Source organism: Microcebus murinus, chromosome 10, assembly GCF_040939455.1.
Source record: "Microcebus murinus isolate Inina chromosome 10, M.murinus_Inina_mat1.0, whole genome shotgun sequence".
Lineage (NCBI taxonomy): Eukaryota > Metazoa > Chordata > Mammalia > Primates > Cheirogaleidae > Microcebus > Microcebus murinus.
The window spans coordinates 65566174-65591482 of NC_134113.1; the positions used below are offsets into that span (position 1 = coordinate 65566174).

Below are 25309 nucleotides of genomic sequence, written 5' to 3' on the forward strand. Positions count from 1 at the left end.
CATTATTTAATTTACACAACAGAATCATAAGCATATGTAGTCTCTAAATCTCCAGGTTACAATAAATTGTAGAAAGAATGGGAATTTCAGTCAGCATGTTTATTTTGTTTTTGTCCTTGACCTTTTGCCTAGAATGTATTCCTTGATTCAGGTTATAAAAGGAACATGTAGGTCAGAATAAATACCCCTCCCTTCTCTCGCTCTCATACATACACATACACACACACACACACACACACACACACAATTAGAATAAATGACAATTCTTCACAGAATATTTCTTCACACAGTGAAGAAACATACAAAAAATACATCCTACCAATATGTAACTACTGATCATCTTCTCATTGAGTTTATTAAGTACCTATTATATGCCAGACACTATGTTTAGCACTGGGAATCAACAGAAATAACACACACATGGGTCTGCCTCATAGTGCTTATAGTCTAACAGATTCAATAAAATGAATTCATATTATCACTCAGCTATAAGCAAAGCTGTTTTGTATAGTAGAAAATTCTAAGCACTTAGAAGAAAAACATTGAGTAAGATTTAATAGCATGACTATTGCAAACTATATTAATCATACAACTTGGAAGAAAACAAATTACTTCACTCCCTCAGACTGATGTGTCTAAATCTAATCTCAGTTTACAATCAATATATCAGCATAAAGAAACATAAGAACTTCCAGAGCATTGATAAAACTGAGGACAAAATATTTAACCCAGTGAACTGAGCCTGTGACATTAGGCCCATGGCATCCAGCAGTAGAATAGAGTCACACACTTAAGCTATGACACATTTTGGCATTAGCAAAACTGGCTTAGGAAAAAAAGTACTAATATTAATATATGAACATAAGAAGTTCAAACTTCTAAAATCATAAGGTAGTATGTCTTCAATCCTAAAGAGACCACTTTTGAAAAGTTATTTAAGATTAGCAAGGCAACATTTTTTTAGAAAAAGAAGACATATTCACTTTAAAGTTGTAACCCAATAAACACACAAGGAAAACTCCACCTTTTTTCAAGTGCATCCTCCCACTTACTCATAACAGCTACTCAACGAGAACAAAAATCTAAATATTGTGTCCAACATTTTGACATCTAAACCCTAAAAATAAGAAGTTACTGTTGAAATTTCAAAAATGATTTGGAGAGCTAAAATTGACCTTGTATGCTAGAATATATCAATGTGTAATATAATGCCTTAGTTTTGAAATAAATAAGCCTACTTCTTTGTACTGTAGGGAAAAAACCAAATTTGCATTAATATATAATGAGCAGACAATTTCTGATTTATGCTTTGGGGTTAAAATATATCCTTTAAATAGAAGGCTAAAAAAACCTGTGCAAAACACAAACTCTGGGCTCAGATGAAAGAGCCTGAGAGAAAAGTATTTAGAGTCAGTGGCCTGGTATAGGCCGCTTGCTACAGGGATAAATGTATCAAAGGGGTCAGAGTTGGAGGCTTCCCACCTTTCTGAATGCATGCAATAAAATTCAGTGATAAACTTCTCTAAAGCTTTTAGCTTCACCTGGGAGCCTGTTAGAGATGCTGACTCTCAGGCCCTATTTTGGAGCCTGCATTTTAGCAAAATTCCCCCAGGTGATCTGTGTGCATGTAGAAGTTAAAGAGGCACTAGTCTAAGGAACAAGGCATTATGGAACTGCAGAATCTGTTCCAAATATAAATTTAAACTTCTGTATTCCCGGTACATCTCTGGAAGTCTCCAAAATATCACCAACTTCAAGACAAGTTCAGCATCAGCTACGCAATGAGTCAACAAGAAGAAATAAAACTAAACACAGGGGTCACATTGTGCCACTCATCATTATCATTCAGCTCCTCCAGCTGAGCTCTTTACTGCCAACCACCCTGGCTCCAAATGCGAGTGGGGTTGGAGACCTGTGGCTAGAGATGACACAAGGACCAGCACACACACACATCTCCCGAACTTTCTGTCTTCACATCTCCTCTGTCTCCAGTGACACATTCATGCTCCTTAGCCTGCACATAGCCTATGGATATGTCTCTTATCTACACAGTATTTCAAATTTGAATTCATTGTCATCATTTATGAATCTGAAACTTTCACACTAAAAAAATCTGAACATCTAAGTTCTCTTCTACAAATCAGAAAATCTGGCAACATCAGACTTACAGTCCAGCATGGCACAACATGTTGGAGCCAAAGCTTAGCTGTCCCACTTGAAGTTAACCTCTACCACTCCCTGTGGTCTGCCTGACACTGTGGGTGAGACTGAGTGTCCATTACCATTTGTCATCTTCCACCCGGTCTGCGTCACTCTTTCACACTCCCCGCCTGACCCCTGTAGGTGTCTGAATCTGCGACCCCTTTAAAGAGGCTCTAGGGCACATCATGCTACTTATCTAAAATTACTCTAAATGTGTAATTCATGAAAAAGATCTATGGTTTGTGTCACCCTTAGGTTGATGATGGGCCTTGTGAGCTGGAACAATACACTGTACTACATACCTAACCTTAAATATATACGATGATATTTTTCTTCACAAGCCAATCCAACTCAGACGTTTTAACTATTTTAATTATTTCTTTTCAAACTTGTACTTCAGCTATAAATAAGAATTACTAACAAGAGAAGATAAAGTACAATACATTGTTGAATCATGCCTTCAGATTCTTCTCAAAACTTCAATATACTGAAATGGTAAATGCTATGAGAGCAGGTGTCTACCTTTTTTGTTTACTAAGATACCCCCAAGCACCTAAAGAGTGCTCGTTATGGACTGAATGTTTTATATCTTCCCAAAATTTATATATTGAAACCTAAATCCCCAATGTGATAGTATTTGGAGGTCGAGCCCTTGGAAGGTAATTAAGTCATGAGAGTGAAGCCCTCATGAATGGGATTCTACTCTTATAAGAAGAAACATGATCTCTCTCTCTCTCTCTCTCTCTCTCTCTCTCTATCTCTCTCTCTCTCTCTCTCTCTCTCTCTCTCTCCCCCACATGAGGACCCAGTGAGAAGGCAGCTGCCTGCAAGCCAGGAAGATGACCATCACCAGACAGATCTGCTGGTGCCTTGATCTTGAACTTCCCAGCAAGCCTCCAGAACTGTGAGAAATAAATGTTTATTGTTTAAGTCACCCAGTCTATGATATTTTTGTTGTAGCTGCCCAAACTATGACAATGCCCAACAAATATTTACTGAATGAATAAATAGTATTTTCAAAGGATTATAAATTCTCAAAATTCAGGCACAGATTTTGAATGAACATGTTTAATTATCATATAATATATAAAGATTATTCATTTGCTAGCCTAGTTTAACTTGGGGTGATCAAACTAATTTTATTTCAGTGACTATGAAAACCAGCAGTAGAGCAAAGACATGTAACTATAACCGTAAGAAGCCTGAGACCCATGGCCTATCACAACTTGTTTTGTAACAAAACAGCATCATGCAGACTAAACAAATTTACTAGACTGAATTATAAGATTCAGTCTGATTCAATTGTATATCCCTTGGTCTATAGTCTTTGGACATCACCACAATTATCATTAACATCATCATCATCATCATCATGATCACCACAACTGTCCCTATCTTATAAAGCTAGGATCTTACAAAATTCTTACAGATTACTTAGTTATTAAATAGTATTTTGGGGGCATTTACAGGTTATGCCAGGAATCTATATATGCTAGATTCTCCTTGACTTCCTATCTAAAACACAAGCTCCTTAAGGCAAAAGTAATCATGCTACATATCATTGTACTTCCATGCTACGACATTTAGTAGGTCTGGACACATGAAAATAACATATTTTTTATTGTCTTAAAAACTGCACTGAAGAAAGTATGTTGCTTAGAAACTGAGGCACAGAGAAATAATGTGATTTTTCTTGTGGTCGCCTGGTTATTTATTGTTAGAGCTACAAAAGCATCTCCAGAGCTCTTGCCACTGTACCACATTGGTTTTATAATAGTCAATTTCAAAATTTATCTGCTAACCAAAATAGCACTAATAAATTTTAACCACTCAACAAATGATGTAAGGGGCAAATATATCTTCAAATAGAAAAGTCTAAATTTTGATCCAATTCTGAACATATTTAGAAACAGACCAACCATCATCTAAAAGGGGTTTGTAATAATGCTAAATATGTATCTTAGCAGGAAATGACTGTCATATAACATTCCAAGAACTAAACCTGAAAAAAAAAAAAAAAGGTTAGAAATTTTCCTTGAACTTAAAACCTCCCAAAATGGGGCCTCTGTTTTATAGAGTATGAGATTTCAATGCCCTTTGACTCTCCCCTTGGCCTTTGAATAGCTTCACTGTAATGTGGGCCTCTTTTCTCCTTGTACACTGTAAAAAACAAAAAAACTAAAGTTAGAGCTATTTCATGCAATTCACTTCAACTTTCTAAAGAAAATACAACAAAAGTAGGACCAGGTCACTGTTACTGCTTTTGCTGATGGCCATTTCTAAGGAGAAATTTTCTGAACACTCCAGCACCAACAAATTTGAGCGTGTCATTCACTATACACCTATAACAAGGTAAGACTAAACTAAGTAAGAAACAGTAATAATAACCGTGTTTTCTAACTTAAATAAAATAGTACTGGGTAGTGCCTCTGTGCGTTTGGAACTGCCCGTATGGAGATAAAAATATACATGTATATATTGTTTTTCTCAAATAATGTGAATTGGCCATTTCTGAATTCTTGACTGATCTGAGCAGCCACAAATTCATTCCATCAGTATATAATGTTCTATCGTTTGAATAAACCAAGTTTTGGAGCCCTGGAAGACTCTGTCTCTCAAAGAATGTATTTTGACAGTCTCAGTGTTCTATCACTGGGCTGAGGTTTTGTTACTAAGATTCCCATGACTACATAACTCCTTTTTAGTTGCCTACCTTTGCTTACTCCAATCCATAAATACAAAGAATATGAAGCTAAAAAAAAAAAAAAAGCAAACTGGGACAAAGAACACACTTTGCTTTTCTCGTATAGATGGTCTTTTTCATAATAGAGCAAGAATATTATGGACACTAGGAAATGGGAGCATTTGAAGAGAATAAGACTATTTCCTTGAATATTTAAGTACAGTTCTAATTGGAATCTTCAAGAATGATGTTTTTTTTAAAAAAAAAAAACGGAGAGAGAGAAAAATTCATCCCAAAATCAAATGAAGGCATGGCAGAGTTTTCAGATATAGATACTAATTTTGAATGCTTGTTTTTTTTTGCACCAGAAAGAATTTTGTCTCCTCATAGCGCAGGCCATTCTGGCTCGAAAACTTTAATTTCAGAGCACAAACACGACTTCCTAAAAATCTTCTGTTCTAATGCCTACTATGGATACTTTCATAGGGCTTCTTATAAAGAGCTGCATAATCCAAAGAAAGCCAAAATGTTGTTGTGTATTATTAAGCTCAAAAGAAACCTCCATATGCAGCAACAGGAGGCCATAGGCAATTAACACTGCAAATTGAAAGGTTTAGAATCTTTGCATGACCTTTAAAGGGCAACACAGTTGCCCATCCACATGCATGCAATTATAGAGTGACTAGTTCATAGCAGCAAAAAAAAAAAAAGTAAAAATATAAAAAATACTTAGTAAAATAAAACTTGCATTCATCAAAAACTACTTTGAACTTTCCAGGCTTCACGTGGAGAGTTATCTTTACGTTGCACAAGGAGACTTGTTTGGCTGGTTGTCTTCATTTTGTCACAGGACTAAATTCAGCCTATCGCCATAATTGCTAGAATGCAACATTATCACATTATTGAATCTCTCTGTGAAGAGTTTCCAAAATCTACTGCACAAAACCACAGTATAAAAGAAGCAATATAAATATAAATTTAATTGAATGACTACATTTGTGCTATTGCTAGGGGAAAGGAAGATGTACCTTCGCTAACTGGCCATTCAGGGGAGATCATAAAACAATTACAGCTACTGTGGTGTAACTTAGAAGACTAAAGGAAATGATTTAAAAAGCTTTATCTAATATAAACATATAAGCTTTTATTTTTAGTTATATATCTCATACCCCATATAAACCACTTTGAACAAAATGGAATATTCTCCTTATAGCTTATGGTTTTCTTGTGATGTCCAAGCAAACTGGAAGTTGTATTTTCCAATGGCAATACCAACCAATTGCCTAAATAGTCCACTGACTAGCTTGCCTATCCTTCAGCACAGGAGGAAATCCAACATATCCAGTATAATATCAGTATGTTTCTGGAAAATTTGTATATATCATCTGTAAACCAGAATAGTATGTTCCAATGTAATGCATAGTTTGTGTTTTGACTGTGAAGGCATATATTTAATAAAGACAGCATACAGGTAAATTCAGTATTTAAAATATGTTGAAATTTCCAGTTGTAGTGTCAATAAACACATCCAAAGTGTTCCTACATAGAGGGAAAAATTGATTTTTTTTTTTGCATTTGTAGCCTAGCAAATCTCTCCAAAAGAAAAACTGAAGAGAAAAATATACTGTATATAACGGGCACAAACACTGAAACTCAATTATAAACAACCTTGTTAACAATGGACACATTTGTACTGCAGGTCTAATCATACAATATAGTAAAAAACTATGTACCTAAAAATGTAAGCTTTTTACAAAGTTGTTCTTGCCTACCCCCTTAACACAAAACCGGTATTTTACATGGGTGTAATTAAAAGCATATGTATGTATGTGCATATATATGTTAGAGATTATATATAGAGGTAGATATTATAGAAAAATATATTTAAATACTACTTTCTTCACATTCCAGTAAGTCTAAACATTTCTCTTAAAATTTCTGTAAGAATAAGTAGAAGACAAGAATTGTTAGTTTTATTTCATTGATGAGAACATTGAATCACTGTGCTGAATGGATAAAATCAGACCTTCTGAAAACTACCCAGTAAGTCAGTGACCAATGACAACTAAAAAACAGAAACTAACTTCTAGGTGTCTGCTAGGCCCACCTATCTATCTTCCATTTCAGACTGTGTTCCAAACCTAAAGTAAAACAGTTCTCTAAAAAGACTCATGGTAACTCAATGTGAAATTATTTATTCTTTTCCAATGGAATAATTAAATAATTCAATGTGTTCCAAGTAGCTCAAAATAAAGTTAACCAAAGAATTTTCAAACGAAATGGCAACTTCACCATATTACATGGCATTAAGAAATCAATGGTTCAAAAGCCAGATATATCATGTAAATTGTTGTGTAAGCATGTTGTCCAGATATGAGGTTGATTCAGCTGGTTTGGCCTTCATGTCTAGCAGCAGCCATGCTAACACATTTCTTCTCTCTGTTTTGATGGAGCCCTACTAATAACAGGTTGATGAATTGCATTTGTAAATGTCAGGCATAGATCAAAGGGGACTATGTTGGATGCTTATTTTACTTCAACTTATGATTTTTCACCAAGAAAACAAAACTGCATTGCACAAAGTTCCTCCTTTTTACTTGAATCTTCAATGAACAAAACAGCTGCAGAATAATGCGACTTAATGAGGCATCCCTAATAAAATACTGCAGAAGTAAAAGCAGGGGCACTGAACTGTTTGCACTCTGGTTGCTTCATCTTTTCAAATATATTAGAAATAACTGATGACACTTGGGAACATTCCTTGTTTGGGACATGCATTAAAGAGTTCATCAGTAAATATGTTCATCAATTTGCAGCCACAGCTGAACTTGGGCACCATCTGACAATACCTTTTCTTAGAGCCTGAGATAAGAAATGTCTGGGAAATGCTAGACAGGCACATCTTACCCTTCCTGTATAGGGTAATCCATAACCTGCAATTAGTGCTAAATCAACCTTAAAATGTACTTGTACATTTTAACACAAAAATATATTTTCAAATGGTCATCAAAGTACGCTAATAGATACTGGATCTAGGACTACTAAAATTTTCTGGTAAGGTATAAAATAATTTTTATAAAATTTTCTATCACACCCTAAGTTTCATCATTTTATAAATTTTTAAAAAGGAAAAGTGGCCACGTCTAAAAACAGATCTTTTTACAGCCATGTCATCAAATTTTATAACTTGGTGGTTAGTTAATACTATAATGCAGTCTCTAAGCAATATGTTTCTAGTTTGACACAGATCTATAGGCATCTCAATGAATCTTCATTCTCCAATTAGTCATTGTTAAAATAGCTAATATTTTTCTGATTCAAAATCACACATGCTCAGAAACCTTAATTCTTCTCTAGCCTAACTTGTAGCATTATATAGGTGTTTCCCTTTCCAAGATTATCTGGTTCTTAAGAGACACATATAGCGCTATACATAAATATGAATGCAAGTATCCTAAACTACTAAATCTTAAAGGCAAGAAAAGAATCAAGATTTTAATTTACAAAATGTCTAATTTGAATAAAGCAACACATTATAACTGTGTTTGCCTCTTAAAAGACAACCTGTTCCTAAGTAGTCAGTTGGCAGTGACATTGCCTTTATAGTATTATACTATCGATAAATAATGCAACCCAATTGTTTTCATTGAAAATTAGGAAGATGAAAATAAAATAAGCACCAGTGTGGTTACCGATGGCCTTTAAGTGGTTACTGATGGCTTTAAAAATTAGAATTCTAAAAAGGTCAACCCAAACAATTGACTTAAGATGAGATTCAGAACAGAATAAAGTAGAAAAAGAAACAATTAAACATGTCAGATCTGTTATTTAAAATATAGGATGTTAGGTGCCAATTTTGAAATTGCCAATGATTCAGTCTTGAGAGTACATTTGCAAACATGGAAAAGCTGGAGTAAATACAAATAATCTCAAAGCTCTGGTTTTTAAAAGCTTTAGAAGTGTTTTTAATCTCCTTTGCTAGTTATTTTGGTTTAGCACTTTACACAGAAATCTTAATTACTCATTTGTCTTAACTTATATTGCCTAATAGAGCAGTTTTAGAGTGTTAATTGATAACAGTCTGAACGTTGATGTCTAAAACAATCTTGTTGAGAAGACAGGAACCAGATAATTATCATCCAGTCAACAGTCACTGAAATTCATCTTGTCCTGGGTGAAGGACCCTCATATCCTAAGTGCTTCGGGGGTACTTTTCAGAGTAAAGGTTGCAAACAGGTTTGAGGGTTTTGTAGGGTTTTTCTCCACAAACAATTTTGTAAAATTCAAGAACAGATTTCACACTCATAGAACGAGGATGTTTTCTTTTCTGTCTTACTGCCACAGGCCAAACTCGCCCAGCACAAGGCGAAAAGAGGCTAGCCGCCGTAGTAACATAACTACACATTTGATTCCAAACGCTTGAGGCAATTGTTTAACGCTCTGTCAGGAAGTGGAATACTGAATAGTCTACCCGAGGGCTCTGTGAGCACCTAGGGTTCGTCCTTTCAAGTGCAGACTGGAAAGCTCAACCTACAGTTCTGAAGAAATAGGGCGAAGGATCTCAAACTTTTCCTTTGCAAAAGCAGTTTCTGGAAATAACACGTTCCCCACTGGTAAGTGAAGATCAGCAGGCTAAAGAAAACACTTCTTGGTAGGCATCTGGCCTTTCAGGATAGGAGGGGGAAGGGACAGCAAAGCAGGAGGGCGGAAAAACCGCATCCTAGTAGCAAGATTTGAGAGACATCTATCCGGAAAGATATTAAAAACCATTAGTTTCCCAATGCCGTTCTTTTTCTGAACGCTCGTCGTAAAAGGATCCTTTACTAAAGCTCTCTCTCTCCTAGTGGCTTTTACAAAAGCTTGATCTCAGTCAGTAATAAAGCGTCCTTTCCCAAATCTAAACAAATCTTTAAAGAGATGAGGCTCAGGAACTTATCAGAATGATCCTTTATGAAAATAGTTAGAGACGGAGAAATCAATAGTCTCACTGAGACGCCCACCCTCTGCAGACAGGCCTGAGCATTAACTAATCAGAAGTGGACAGAAAGTAGAGATTTCAGAGAGGCGACCTGACACACCCCGCCGATCCTCCCTGGAATGCGACCCCCCAACTCCTTATTGGGAGTCCAAAATGGTTACCGGCGGAATTGGGCTCGGTGAGGAATCAAAGTAAAACCCACTTCAATCCTCTACCGGGTCGCTCGCTGTGTTAGGAGAAACGGGGCAGAAAAGAGAGGGAGGGCACCGCTCTTGGAGCCCCCTGTCGCACGCTCCGATCCCCTCCCGGCGTCGCTCTGCTCCTCCCTACCCCGACCGCCGGCGAGGGGGTCGCTGGCTGCCGGACCAGCACCTACCCTCACCTCTCGCCTTCCCCCCCGAGACCCCCTACAGTCCTGGGCCCCCGAGGAACGGGAGGGGAGACGTGTGCCCACCGGGGTTCCGGGCCCGCGGTCCTCCCATTGCCGCGCGCGTCCCCAGAGCCGGCCGGCCACCCGCGGCGCGGCTCGCGCCTACCTGCAGCACGGCTTCCCGGTGGCGGCAACACCTAGCGACGCTCCTGCAGCTTCCGCGGGCCGGCGCCAGCCTTATCGCTCTTGCATCGCTTCCAGGAAGCCAATCCGCCGTCACCATCCAGGGGCATAGGGAACCGAAGGCTGGTGCTGTGTGCTCGTGGAGGGCGTGCGAGTGTGGCCCCGAGCGTGCGAGTGTGCGCGCGCGTGTGAGTGTGCGTTTCCTCCTCCGATGGCAAAGAGGGATCAGGAATCTCCTGACATCCGAACGGGAACCCCCCCGCAAAGCAGGTGTGGAAGATGGAGCGCGCGCGCCTGGGCTCTTTCCCCCGTCTCTTTATTCCACACTGTCAAAGTAATCAAAAGATTTGTTTGCCGAGGCGACGCCAAAGTCCCGAAGCCCTTGGCAGCGCCCGCGGCCGCCCGCTGTCCCCGCCGGGTGCGCGCCGTGCGCTCGGCTCCCCCGACTGCGAGAATCAAGGCGGTCCTGCTGCGGCCGCCGCTCTTATTCCATCTCTGATTTGTTTGCTTCTAACGCCGAGTGAAGACTTTTCCGCCCGCCTCGCGCTGCCTCTCCCTCACACGCACACACACTCGCACATCCTCCGCTCCCTCTCTCCCGCCCGCCCTCCGGTTCTCCGGGGAAAGGCAATTGGACGGAACGATTCACCTTCAGGGCAGCAGCCTCCGCCGCGCACTTCTCGGTTCCCCGGCTCGCCCGGGTCCCGGGGCTCCGCCGTGGAGCAGTGGCTCGGGGCGGGAGCAGGAGCGGCTCCGAGCCCGGCAGACGTCCCCGCGCAAGATGCCGCGCTGCTCGGTCCCGGCGCCCCCGGTCCCCGCGGTTCGCAGGCAGGTGCCCGCTGGAGCCCTCGCGGAGACTTTGCGCCAGCGTCCACTCGAGTGCGCTCAGCAGCGACTCCCGGCCAGCTGCAGCCGCTCGACCCCGCCTGGAAGCGCCGCGGGCAGGGCTCCGCGCAGCCCACCCGCTGCCCCTCTCGGCATCGTGGGCCGCGAGGACGGGAAACCCGCCGCGGTGCCCCTGGCACGGGGGCCCTGGCACCGTCACCACCGAGAAGGTGCGAGTGCCAACACCGAACACGAGCGAGCAGGTGTCGCCTGTGTCACCTCGCTAAAGGGGCGGGAGGGGAGAAGGAAGGGAGCGGAGGAGGGGGCTCAGGAAACAAATCCAAATCACCAGAGGAGAAAGAAGCCGTTTGGCAACTAAAGCCTCCTCTCCGCGCCCCCCTCGCCAGGCGCTGTACCGCCAGAAGACACTGACGCTGAGCTTTTAGAAAGTCACAGTAAAGGGCAGAGCCCCCTGTTCCACTCTAGAGCCCTAGTCCACCCGGCCTGGCTGTCCGGGCAGTACGGAGGGACTGGCCCCCGCGTATCGTGCAGAGAGAACGCAGGGAGAGAACAGGTCCCGACACTCCAGGTTGACTTGAGCAGTGTAACGGGATGGCAGGACCAGGCAGCGTCGCCAGCCTCCGTCTCCCTCCCGACGGCCAGCTCTGCTAGCGCCCGCAGCTGCTGCTGAGAGCAAACAACGGTCCTGCAGAAAAAGAAAAGAGACAGTAAAAAAAAAAAAAAAAAGAGGCGGATATTGGCGTAAAAGCTGGACTATGTCTCCCTCTAGAGGGAGAACAGAGTTAGAAAGCTTTACTGGATGTAAGTAGGATTCCAATTTCTCCACAAAGAAAAATAAAACGATATGTGGTTTCAGAGAATGTTGCATTTTTACAAATTACAACTTCTCATGGATTTAGAGGGAAGATTGCACTGAAGCCCTATGTTAGCAAAGTCCTTGCTAAATGAGCTTTAGGATATTTACAGAAATTTAATAGCACGGCCCTAGAAGGTCACACATCCTTACATGTTTGGTCAAAGAGGGTGTTGGTTTAAAGCAGCGTGCGTATGAGCTCAAATGAAGGGTCTTCTTAGGCAGGCTCACTTTGATCATCTTTGGTGATGAGCAAAACCTCAATGTAGTGATTATTGTAAAAGGTTATTCAAAAATGAATAAGTAGTGAGAATGGATTGAGAAGAAGAAAATCTGAAAGGAAGAAAGAGAATGCTGACCCAAGGTATTTACAGTTCCTTATAATGAAGGATAACCAAAAGATCTTGTTTTGGAGCCAATATTCATACCTCTTATTCAACTAGATTCAACTGTTATCGAGATGACTAGATTCCTTCCAGCTCTAAAGTTTTGTGCTTTTGTAGCTCTAATTCACTGAAACCATTGACAAACTAGGTATCACATGCTGTCTTCACCAGCTCTAAAATAAAGGTAGTATTAGTTACAAAGAAACACAAAATATATGCTTCACTTAGGGATTTTATCTCAACATGTTTAGTAATTTAACCATATTTTGTATCTAAAAGACATGAAGTCATTTGATTAAGTTGAGGAGGTTGTTTAATAAAAGATAACACCACAGATTTTATAAGGTTTTATTACTTCAGCCAAGGTCAAGCTAGGGGACCTGGAATATTTAGAAATCAAAATGTCTAAAATAAAATATTTAGATTTTTTGTGAATTTATTATTGATTGAGAGTTTGCTTTCAAAATGTTCCTGTATATTTAAAAATTTAGAACATGTATTAAAGTTATTAAACACTTTAAATTTTTGGAGCTCTATTTTAACTTGATAATTTAATTTAGTATAGGCTTAAAGAAAGAAAAGAATTTACTTAAAAAATAACTGAGACAATTGAAGTCATTTAAAACAAGGCATCAAAACTAAACAATGCAAATTTTACTATTTTAACTAATTGTACTATAGTAGACGATTTGGTCTACCACATGGCAATCATTTGTTTCCAAGGTACTCTCAAATGTTCTCTTTCAAATGATTCACGTCATGTGATTAAGGCTTATCTCATTCCACTTACATAGTAACTTACTTCCTCCCAGAGCAGAGTTTACATTTTGAAACACCTGACACTTTCTTTGCAAATCTTACAGTAATTTTCTCTTTACTGTGTTAAATAGTGGGGTCGAATCTGAGCAGGAATGACATTGGAAACCTGGACCCTGTACTGGAGGAAAAGCCACTTATAAAAATCACTTTAGAACATTGGTTCTCCTTTTTTGCAAAAAACATATAAAGCATTCATTATAATCCTTCTGGCTTCTAATTCATTAGCTCTTTGTGGTTGTAGGAAAATCTATAATTTTATCATATTGTTAAAACTTAATTTTTATTGGTTAAGTGTAAAACATTTTCATCCTTATTTTCTTAATTAAACCCATTATGTTCTTACAAATATGAATAATTTATTAAAGTGAGTACATGTATAATTTTTTTTTTTGCATGGGAGAAGTCCTTCTGGTAAGGACCAGAAAACCTGCTAGACAAATTCTAAAAGAGCTGTAACACAAAATGTATAAATTAATTTCAAAATATAACAGAATTTCTTATATAAAGTTATATGATGCTGAAATTCTGTAATAACCTTTGTGCATTTTGTAAATATCTAGATAAATCATCCCCAATAGTTTTTTAGATCAAGGTATTCCTATTTTTAGCACATCCTAGATTTTGGAACAATATCCTTTGCATTCTCTTCAAGGGAAGAAAATGGCAAATACTCCCTTAGTTTAATAGAAATCTTGAGTTGATAATTCTCAGCATCTACAGGCATACCTCAGAGATGTTGCAGCTTCAGTTCCAGACCACCACAAATATCGCAATAAAGCGAGTCACATAAATTTTTTGGTTTCCCAGTGCATATAAGAGTTATGTTTACACACTATATTGTAGTCTATTTTTTTACATTTTTATTTTGTTTCAAGATAATATGAAAGTACGAACATTTTGATTGCATTTTATATCTTTGCCTCTCCCTAGCAAGGATTAGAGGTATGCCCTTCTCCTCCACAATGTTCACCACATCCCTCAGATGTGGGTCTAATCCCCCAACCCCCGAATCCCTGGTGAACACCACCACCCTTTGAGCACCATAGTGTTAATCAGTCAGTACCAATTTGATGGCGAGTACATGTGGAGCCCATTTTTCTGATCTTGTGTCACCTCACTTCGGATAATGGGCTTAAGCTTAATCCAGGATAACATAAGCGGGGCTAGCTCGCTGTCATTTCTTACAATTGAGTAATATTCCATTGTAAACATATACCAAATTTGAATTAAGTATGAAATATCATTATACCTTTTTTAAGAGTACATATCTTAATTTAAAAGTACTTTATTGCTAAAAAATGTTAATGATCATCTGAGCCTTGAGCAAGTCCTACTCTTTTTGCTGGTGGAGGGTCTTGCCTCCATGTGAATGGCTGCTGACTGATTAGGGATGTGGTTGCTGAAGGTTAGCTATGGCAATTTCTTAAAATAAAACAACAACAAAGTTTGCTTCACTGACTGACTCTTCACAAAAGATTTCTCAGTAGCATGCAATGTTGTTTGACAGCATTTCACCCACAGAATTTCTTTTAAAACTGGAGTCAGTCCTCTTAACCCCTGCCACTGCTTTGTCAACTAAGTTTGGGGAATATTCTAAATCATTTGTTGTCATTTCAACAGTGTTCACAGCTTCCTCACAAGGAGTAGACCCTATCTCAAGAAACTTCTTTCTCTGCTCATCGATAAGTAGCAACTTCTCATCCATTCAAGTTTTATCATGAGATTGCAGCAATTCAGTCACATCGTCAGGCTCTACTTCTAATTCAAGTTCTCTTGCTATTTCCACCACATCTGCAATGACTTCGTCTACTGAAGTCTTGAGCCCCACAAAGTGATCCAGGAGAGTTGGAATCAACTCCCTCCAAATTCCTGTTGATGTTGATATTTTGACCCGCTCCCATGACTTATGAATGTTCTGAATGGCATCTAGAATGGTTTCTCTCCATAAGGTTTTCAACTGACTTTGCCCAGATCCATCAGAGGAATCACTGTCTGTGGCAGATATGGCCTTACAGAATATATTTCTTAAATAAGAAGACTTGAAAGTCAAAATGACTCCTTGATCCAAGGGCTGCAGAATGGATGTTGTGTTAGCAGGCATGAAGACACATTTACGTCCTTGTACAACTCCATCAGAGCTCTTGGATGACCAGGTCTAATGTCAATAAGCAGTAATATCTTGAAAGGGATCTGTTTTTCTGAGCAGATCTCAACAGTGTGAGCTGTGGGCTTAAAATAGTCATCAAACCATGCTATAAACAGATGTGCTGTCATCCAAGCTTTGTTTTTCCATTTATAGAGCACAGGCAGAGTAGATTTCACATAATTCTTAAGGGCCTATAGGATTTTCAGAATGGTAAATGAGCATGGGCTTCAACTTAAAGTAATAAGTTGCATTTGCATTAGCCAACAACAAGAGAGTCAGCCTGCTCTTTGAAGCTAAGAAGCCAGACATTGACTTCTCCTCTCTAGCTATGAAAGTCTGAGATGGCATCATCTTCCAATAGAAGACTGTTTTGTCTACATTCAAAACCTTCTCCATATCAACAATTAGCCCGTTTCACTTTCTTACCATTTGTGTGTTCACTGGAGGAACACTTTTAATTTCTTTCAAGAACTTTTCCTTTGCATTCACAACGTGGTTAACTTTTGGTGCAAGACACCTATATTTCAGCCTATTTTGGCTTTCAACGTGCCTTCCTCACTAAGCTTAATCATTTCTAGTTTTTCATTTAAAGTGAGAGAAATGCGATTCTTCCTTTCACTTGAACACTTAGAGGCCATTGCAAGGTTATTAACTGGCCTAATTTCAATATTGCTGTGTCTCAAGCGATAAGAAGAAGGCCAAAGGAAAGAGAGAGAGAGAGAAGGGAAAAGCTAGTTGGTGGAGCAGTCAGAACATACATAACATTTATGGATCAGGTTCGCCATCTTATATGGTCACAGTTCTTGGCAGCTCAAAACAATTACAATAATAATAATACCAAAATTCACTGTTCACAGGTAACTATAACAGATATAATAATAATAATGAAAAAGCTGGAAATATTGCAAGAATTACCAAAATGTGAAACAGAGACACGAAGTGAGCACGTGCTATTGGAGAAATGGCACCAATAGACTTGCTGCACACAAGACTGCCACAAACCTTCAATTTGTAAAATAAGCAATATCTGTGAGGTGCAAGCTTAATAAGACAAGGTATGGGCCAGGCTCATACCAGTAGTCACAGCACTATGGGAGGCCAAAATGGGAGGATCGCTTGAGGCCAAGAGTTCAAGACCAGCCTGAACAACATAGTAAGACCTGTCTCTACAAAAAAACATAAGAAAAATTAGCCTGGTGAGTTATACATGCCAATAGTCCCAGCTACTTGGGAGACTGAGGAAGGAGGATCATTGGAGCCCAGAAGTTCAAGACTTTAGTGAACTATGATCACACTACTGCACTCCAGCCTGGGTGACAGAGCAAGACCTTGCCTCTAGAGAAAAAACAAAAAACAAAAAAGAAAAGGTATGGGGTACGGCTGTATTTGTTTAAACTGCCTGGCTCCCCCTCAAGTCTAAGCGGTAAAAAATAATCTATTTTTTTCCACTTTAAACAACGTGTTTATTTAAACAAGACGTTTGACTTGAAGGAAAAACTATCTAGGATTCATTTTCTTTTTAGAGTAATTTATCCCTACTAAAGATAGATTGCCATACATGTAACAGCTAAGTACAAAAAAGTTATAAAAATTATCCTTGGTTTTACAATGATAAATGAAAAAAACATTAAAATTCTCCAATTGAACAAGGTATACAAGGATTTTTATTTTATTTACTTATTTTTATTTTTTTGTTAAAACAGTGAGAGCAAAATAACATACTGGAGTATAAAGATAAGAGTTGAATGAAAATGCCACTAATGGAGAAAGGGGGCATTTTCACAGAACCAGTATTTTTCCCCATCCCATCTCCACTTGATGTCAATCAAAACATACCATTGGCCATTTAGTTTTAAAAAAATGCAATATGCTACTGCACACACACCAGTTACTTTATATACAATAAAGGAATGAGGAAGGGGAAAATGAAAGAATAAGAAAACTATACTGTAGTAGTCAGGATGTGGTGGAACCGAACTGCAGTTTTCTAATTGAGAATGTAATCTTGGTTTATAAGAACAGAGTTCTGGAATAAAGTAGCAGGCTCCCTAAAAAGGGGGAGGCACCTACTGTCTGGTGTCAGAACACATCAGTTGTAACTTCATGCTCCGTTTCCAACTGTGCAGGTGTGCCTCTTTCATTGATTGGCTGCCCATCAAATCGGAATCTGATCTGCCTCATTGACAAACCCTGTCGTTCACAATAGGCTTTCATTAGTTCACTAAGTGGTGTACGCCTCTTAATCTTAAACTGCACCACAAAACCATCCTGTCCCACAACCTTCAAGTTAATATGATCGTTGGTCTCAGTCTTAGGCTTTTCGTCTGCCGCTTCACAAAAGAGGTACCAGGTCCACACCGAACCAGCACACCAGCATCACCAGGAGCCAAAATAATGATAATAACAACTTCTTTAAATGATGAACTTAACTGGATTGTAACTCTCTACCATAGCTCTCCATGTTCTGAGGGCTTACTAGAATATCATTTTGGTGCATTTCAAGTTTTTTTTTGCCTTTTTTAAAAAACTACTTTATTGAAGTATAATTGATATACAATTGACTGTATACATTTGAGGTGCACAATTTGATGTGTTTTGACATATGCACGCATCCCCGAAACCATCACCACAGTCAAAATGCCAAAAATTTCCATTCCTCCAAAAGTTGCACCATGCCCCTCTGTAATGCATATCTTCTTCCAGTCCTGTCCCCAGCATCCACTGATCTAAATTCTTGTCAGTATAATTTGCATTTCCTGTAATTTATATAAATTGAATCATATATTATGTATTCTTTTTTTGGTCAGGCTTCTTTCCATCAGCATAATTATTTTGAGAACATACTGGTGTTGTTTTATGTATAAATAGGTCACTCCTTTTTATTTCTGAGTAGTATTCCATATTGTGGATATACCACAATTTGTTTAACCATTCACCCTCTTAATGGACATTTGGGCTACTTCTTGTTTTGAGATATTACAAATAAAGCTGCTATGAACTTCTGTGAAGAAATCTTTTGGTGGAGATATGTTTTCATTGCTCTTGGGTTCAGCTGGGCTCACTCACTCATGTGTCTGTGGTCAACTGGCAGTGTATTTATTACCTGACAACGGCTGACTGTAGCTGGACTGTGGGGATAACTAGGCCATGTCTTTTATCATCCAACAGGCTAGCCTCGCTGTTTAACATGGAAAGCAGATCCACAGACACCTATCTTGTGTAAGAACAAGAAGTTTGTCCAAAATATCAAGTCTCTGGACTTGTTGCCATTATCAATTTAGTCTGTCTAGCAGCTTTCACCAGTACAATAGAACATGTCCCCAGAATTCTGTGTCTCTATAGAAAGCACAAATTTTCCAAGATTTAATATATTGAAATACTTTGAATATCTTTGATATTTCAGCCATCATATTTATCCCAAGGCTTTAATTTACAATTGAAATCTATCAACGTTATACTAAAATCTCACTTGTTAAGCTAGAAATCACTAGCAACTTTTATATGGCAGTGGTTATGTTAAATTTTGATACATGGGCTTGACATCATCTATTTTGTTTATTCATAGACTCTATTTGTTTACTTCCTGATTTTTTTTTACCATGTTTCAAAGTGTTGGGTTCATGAGATGAATATGTTATAAATGACTCCCCAAATTAACTCAACTGAAACCTTTGGCACCACCATACCACATCTGTGAACAATGTATTCTTTCTTCAGTAAGTGCCAGTTCATTCATTAAAGCTCAGGACAAGAGTTATCTCCTCTAGGAAAGAATCTCTAATTCTCCTAATCCACTGTATCAACTGTTTCTCCTTTGTGTTCCCAAATACCTATACTTCCCTCCATCTTAATGCTTATCACATTGTGTTATAATTGGCTCATTTTTTATGGATTATCCCACATTAGTCTCATAGCTCTTAGAGGTATACAGTCAGGTACATTTTTGTTTCACCTAGTAAAGCTGCAGGCTTAAATGGATGAGTAATGAATATATCTCAATTCACAAGATTGGGGAATAATACATGGTGGCATTTATTTTAATATGCCAATACTAATGACTTTAAGCCTCCATCCTGCTAATCACAAGAGTTACATAGCTATGGAGGCCCAAGTGGTTTCTGGGAATCTTGAAAAATGCTGACATGGTCTATAAAATTAGCCTTTTTCACTGCCTCCCCCCAACACACACGAGACAAGGAGCTAAATGCACCTCTGTAGTCTCCCTTGCCTTGCTATCCACCAGAGGCCCACTCATTTGTTTCTTTTTCCTACATTCAGCTGCTTCCATGCACTTCTTAGCACTACCCCTCATTTCAGAATAGTAAGTGAAGTCCAATTTGCTCCAACAGCTTAACCACAGTGGCTGCTAGCATACAAAGGAAGTTTCACTTCTCTGTAATGTTATTCTCAGTCAAAAATCAAAGAAAAGTAGCCCCAGACGCCAGAAGACCCAACTCTTCCTGGCCAATTCATTTCATTCACAAGCACATAGACATTTTTCACAAGGCGTGCCCAGATTGCCAGCATATCTAGGTAAGAAAGAGACCCAACAACAGCTGAATGCTGAACCCAGTACTAGCCCTTCCCTGTGATAACTCAGGTAACTTAGGCACTGGGCTTAGGTCCTCCTTCACCCCAGGGCTCCAGTGTCTAGACATTCTTTATTCCTTGTGAACACTGAGGTCTACTGCAGAGGGGGTTAGGTGAGATGAGCAATCTTAGTCTCATTCCCCGGCTGGATGCTTGTTGAGTTGCAGAGACCAGAGCAAAAGAGCCCTTGGAAGTATGTAATATTTGTTTCCTAGTAGTCTGGGGGCAAATTTGAAACCAGAGAAAAGTATCTACTTCTTGTTTGAAAATTTCTAAAGATGGAAAGCTGACTTCAGTGACCAGGAATAGGAGATAAAGAGGTCATCAGATAGTCAAAAGGCAATGCTATCATTTCATGGGTCAAGGACATAAGGACTAAGCAGGCATCACAAAAGTTAGTGGCCTGTGACCTCATGGCACTAGAAGAAAAACCTTTTATAAAAATTTCACTTAATAGTTTGTACCTGTGTATTAATAGAATGAATATTCAATTCTATGAATATTAGCCTTTTAGACATTTTAATTCTGTAGCATAAGACAGCAAAAAACTATTTACAGATATCACTTGCTAGTAGAAAAAAGCTCTTAATAATATGGTAGGCTGAGATCTCATGATTTTTACAAATGGGTAGGTAGCAAGTAAGTAGCTATAAAATCATTGTGAATAGCTAGCATGGGGCTACAACTGGGAAGAGACTGGCAAACTTGAGAAATACAAGAAATTAATGGCATATAACAAATAGAACAATCTCCGCAATGTATTACAGATTAGAGGGCAGGATCATCAGGATTAAGAACATCTTACTAAATGTTCCCTCCTCCACCAGAAATAAAAATATCCATCAGTTTGAGGTAGGAAATCCAGAGTTTTTAACAACCTTAAATAATAGTCATTTGATGTATTAACTGTCTTAGTTGTAAGATTTTCATGATTTACTCAGAATTGGTCCTCCTTCAGTCTCCACCTGAGGTGTAAGATGTATCCTCCTATCAACAGTACCAGCTCCAGATTATCTATTTCTTGACTTTGTCATGCTGGTAGTAATCTTGGACAATTAATGTTTCTTCTAATCTTCATTCTTCCTGCCTGGTTTATTGGATTAACTCGATTGCTTTTGGCCTCTGACTTCCTTTTTGCCCTCTTTCCTCTCCCCACTTTCCCAATGCAGGGTTGTGGGAAGCAGAGAGAGTCTCACTCTAGCAGGGAACTGAAGATTTTACATGACAAGGCACATTCTGAAGATACAGACCACGATGAAAGTTAAATTGCAGCACCATGCTGAAGAGGGTTTGGCCCTCCTACCCTTTAGCTCAAAGTCCCATTCACCTGTATTATTTGCTGGCTAGATAGATATTAATACACATAGTTTTGTTCATCCTCAAAATGGGGCTAAAAATGGAAAAAAGGGGAATAAGAACCACTGAACTAATTGACCACACATTAAAGACTGTTTTTAGTGTGAGCTAAGTAGAAAGCAATGTTTAAAATTTTTTGATCAAGAATGGGAAAGGAAAATAAGAAAGAAAACGAATACTTATCTCTTTTTATGAGAGTTCTGTAAAAGACATTGTCTCATTTTACAACTATAAACTGAGTCTCAGAGATTAAATAAGTTGGCCAAGTAATTCAGTTAAAAAGTGAGGACAGGCCGGGCATGGTGGCTCACGCCTGTAATCCTAGCAATCTAGGAGGCCAAGGTGGGAGGATCACTCAAGGTCAGGAGTTCCAGACCAGCCTGAGCAAGAGTAAGACCCCGTCTCTACTAAAAAATAGAAATAAATTAATTGGCCAACTAAAAATACATAGAAAAAATTAGCCGGGCATGGTAGCACATGCTTGTAGTCCCGGCTACTGAGGAGGCTGAGGCAGAAGGATTGCTTGAGCCCAGGAGTTTGAGATTGCTGTGAGCTAGGCTGACGCCACGGCACTCTATCCAGGACAACAGAGTGAGACTCTGTCTCATAAAAAGACAAAAAAAAAGTAAGGACAGCCAGAACTATAATTAAACTATTTTGACTTAAGAGCATGAACAAGAACTCATATCTCCTAATTATCAGTCCAGTGTTCTTTTCATTCTACATATTTTATGATTTAATTATTTCCAGAAAGCTCAAGCTCAAACCCTGAAATTTCTCCATTCAAACGCTCCATAAATTCCTGTACAAATAACATGACATAGTATGCTTTCTGTCAGCCAACATGATCAAAATGCTGTATACAAAAGTTTGACAGTTTCAATTTCTCTATGCATTTTGGCCACCCAGCGTCGAAACAGGGCAATTGCAGGCACATGCAAACATTTCTATAGACAAGCATTATAGTGTAATACATACTGTCTGTTTTATAGCAACAAAAACAAATCATTACAGTGGTTCTGGAGTCGTTGAATGGTAAAAGCTTGTACATATTGAAGATATTTCCACAACATAAATAAGCACATTAAAATTAGCGGTCAAATTTTTAAATATGAAAAATTTAAGTAGTATAAGTGAAAAGGATATATACTCATTCCAAAACGCTAGAAAAAATAAAAAGGATTAAAAGGAAATTAGATAAAATCTAATTGTATGTGAGGAAGCAGCCAAAAATAATAGGGGTTATATTGTCTTTTCATGCATTTTTAATGTGAAGCTTAATTAGGGTAATGAGCAACAACAACAAAAAATTAGTGGAACTGCCAGTATTAGTGTATTCAGAGAAGTATCTAGCTAGATGATTGATAGGAAACCTATAGAAATCAGGTTCTACCAAGTTGTAATGACAAATACAAGTGAACAACATGCAGCAAGAGACTAATGTTAGAACACTGTCAACGTGGATTTACTACGCACTTGGTTGTACGTAGATAGTACCTGCCATTTGTTAAGCACAATCTAATGGAACAATAATGATGACACCATCACAAAATGAAGCTATTAGTTCTGAATAACAAAAAGGAGTAGATTTTAGAGATGGATGTAGATAGAATATGTGTTGACTTTAAATTTAAGAAGCAGAAATATGGCCATAGAACTTTGCATATGATAAGAAAAGGATGTTTAATGACAGTATGTCTTTCATAGTCATTCAGGGTTTGGGCTCAGGGTGCCTGGTCTCTCTTGTGAAATTCTATGTCTATTAGGGAGGGTGTCTGCCCTAACACAGTGCACAAATGTATGAGGCTCTAGATTGGAATAGTGGCTCTCAACATTTTTATCAGTTTCCACACATGAGAGAGAAAATATTTTCATATATGTACTACAGTTATTCAAAATTCCTAGTTCCTTTCTTGTAAGCCCTTTCTCTTCCACTGAAGAAAATACTATTAATGCAAGTCAGTTAAATGGCATTTATAGGGATAACTTTCCTAAGTTTACATTTCAAAGTAAATACTTCCCAAAATTCAGTACTTTATTAGTAGCAACTTTATTACGAATGACCCACTTTACAGGAAATTATCAACTTGTATGAAGCTTGTAGTTAAGAAATAAATATTGTTAAAGATCATAATTTGATTATCCCTCGTGATTCAAGGAATATAGCAAGTCACGGAAAGATGCATAGAAAGAAATCTGATGCATACATACCATCAACTAACAGAATTGGGAAGGAAGTTTCAAAAAGTACTCAGTTTTCCTTTATTCCCAAACGTACGTCTTCAAACTCTCCCAGACTCAAAACCCTTCCTGTCATTTTAATAATATTCAGCTATGGAAATTCAACAACCTCTCCAAGAAGCCACCTGTAAGGAGTGCCTCATAGAGCCCTTTCATACATAAGCCTGCTTCTTCAGGTTTTGTCCTTTATGGGTTTGGATAAGCAAATTTCCATCTCTTTACGATCACGTTTTGTATTCTACAGGGATATCCTCTAGAAATAACTCCCCTCTGCCACTACTAGACACATTGCAAGTTTGCAAGTTATTATAGCTGAGGCTACTAAGGTCCTCTCCCATCCATGAAGAAAAAGTCCCTCTCCTCCTCTCTCTGCTGAATAACCATTCCCTAAATATCAGACCTAGTCCCTTGGCAGATAGACTGGCTTTCCTCTAAAAGCCTGTTAGAATAGTCAAGATTGACATATGGTTTACAAAAAAAAAAAAGGTACTTATAAAAATTAGACATTTGAAAATGCTTTCTTTTTTATTCATTTGACATTCTAAATTATTAAAGGTGTAATCCAATTCTCAAGAGAAATAAATTGCAACTGTGCTGACACAACAGATTTCTTAACTATTATATTATTTTAGAGAGAACACAAAATACACCTAACCGCATAAGTCTAAGAGATACAAATTTCAAGGTAAAAATTATCCACAGAAGATGAAAACTTTTAATATTACAGTGCCCAGAGATGCCTGAAAATAAGCCCAAACAAATGATTGCTATTTAAAGTCTTTACCTCATATTCTAGTGCTAAAAAACCATGCAACAATGAAATTATATAGAACAGGCCACATAGCCAAAAATAATGTAATTTGAGTTTTTTTGGTGGAAATAACTATATTAAAGGTTGTAAAATTTTTATTTGTGGAACTTATAACAGCAAAATGGGAAGGCCACAAATTTCTGAGGTCACAAATTTTGGTCCATCTTTATTTGAATCAATTCATGTATAGGAGCCACTGTGAATGCTTTTATTTTCTTCTGACTTTAGACGAGGCAGTTGCTAATATACCACACTACTCTTCAATCCCTTTTTACTTGTGTAATAGGCACAAAGAAGTAGTAAGTAGGGATAGAATAGTGCTAAAGCCATGCTTTAGAATTCAGAGTAGAAACCCCTTGTACTCTGTTTATGGACAAACTGTCTAGTCTTCAGGATGATTACTTGAACAGTTTAAGTTCAATTTGTTTAATAATTGTTAAAAGTACAAGTTGCTATTAGGTACTCCTGTGTGTGGTGCTGTGCTTTGTAAATATACATGATCATGTCTTTCATAATTTATAATCCAATCTAAAGAATAAAAACGCTTATCAGCCACAGAAATCCATTAAATTCAATTATTCTTCTTTACCCCAACAGTAAGTAGCCTCAACTTATAAATGGGATGTCTTTTAAGATTTGATATGTTGTTTGGAGCTCTGAATGTCCCCATCCTATGGAAACAATGATTAACATGGAGATTAGGTTCCTAGATCTGTGTCCAAAAAAATCTATTAAATGAAGAGATGCTGAATTGAGTTCCCAGGCTTGCACCACTACCGGTGTGTAAACACCACTTGGACTCTTAGCCTGTTTAGGAACCACTGAAAACGTACTAGAGCACATCT

At 38.4% G+C, this 25309-nt stretch overlaps 2 protein-coding genes and 1 non-coding gene across 3 annotated transcripts in view; 1 reads left to right on the plus strand and 2 right to left on the minus strand.

Moving 5' to 3' along the window:
- The window catches only part of TAFA2 (TAFA chemokine like family member 2), a 422620-nt gene extending 410694 nt beyond the window's left edge, over positions 1-11926 (minus strand). Inside the window, exon 1 of the mRNA XM_020287527.2 lies at positions 10400-11926. The gene's annotated coding sequence lies outside the window, so the exon portion shown is untranslated. The remainder of the gene's footprint in view (positions 1-10399) is intronic.
- USP15 (ubiquitin specific peptidase 15) overlaps positions 1-25309 on the plus strand; it is a 355507-nt gene that overhangs the window by 160136 nt on the left and 170062 nt on the right. The gene's annotated exons all lie outside the window — the stretch shown is intronic.
- LOC142873579 (U7 small nuclear RNA) lies at positions 13720-13781 on the minus strand. The gene has a single exon (XR_012921582.1). It is a non-coding gene; the product is annotated as a U7 small nuclear RNA (small nuclear RNA).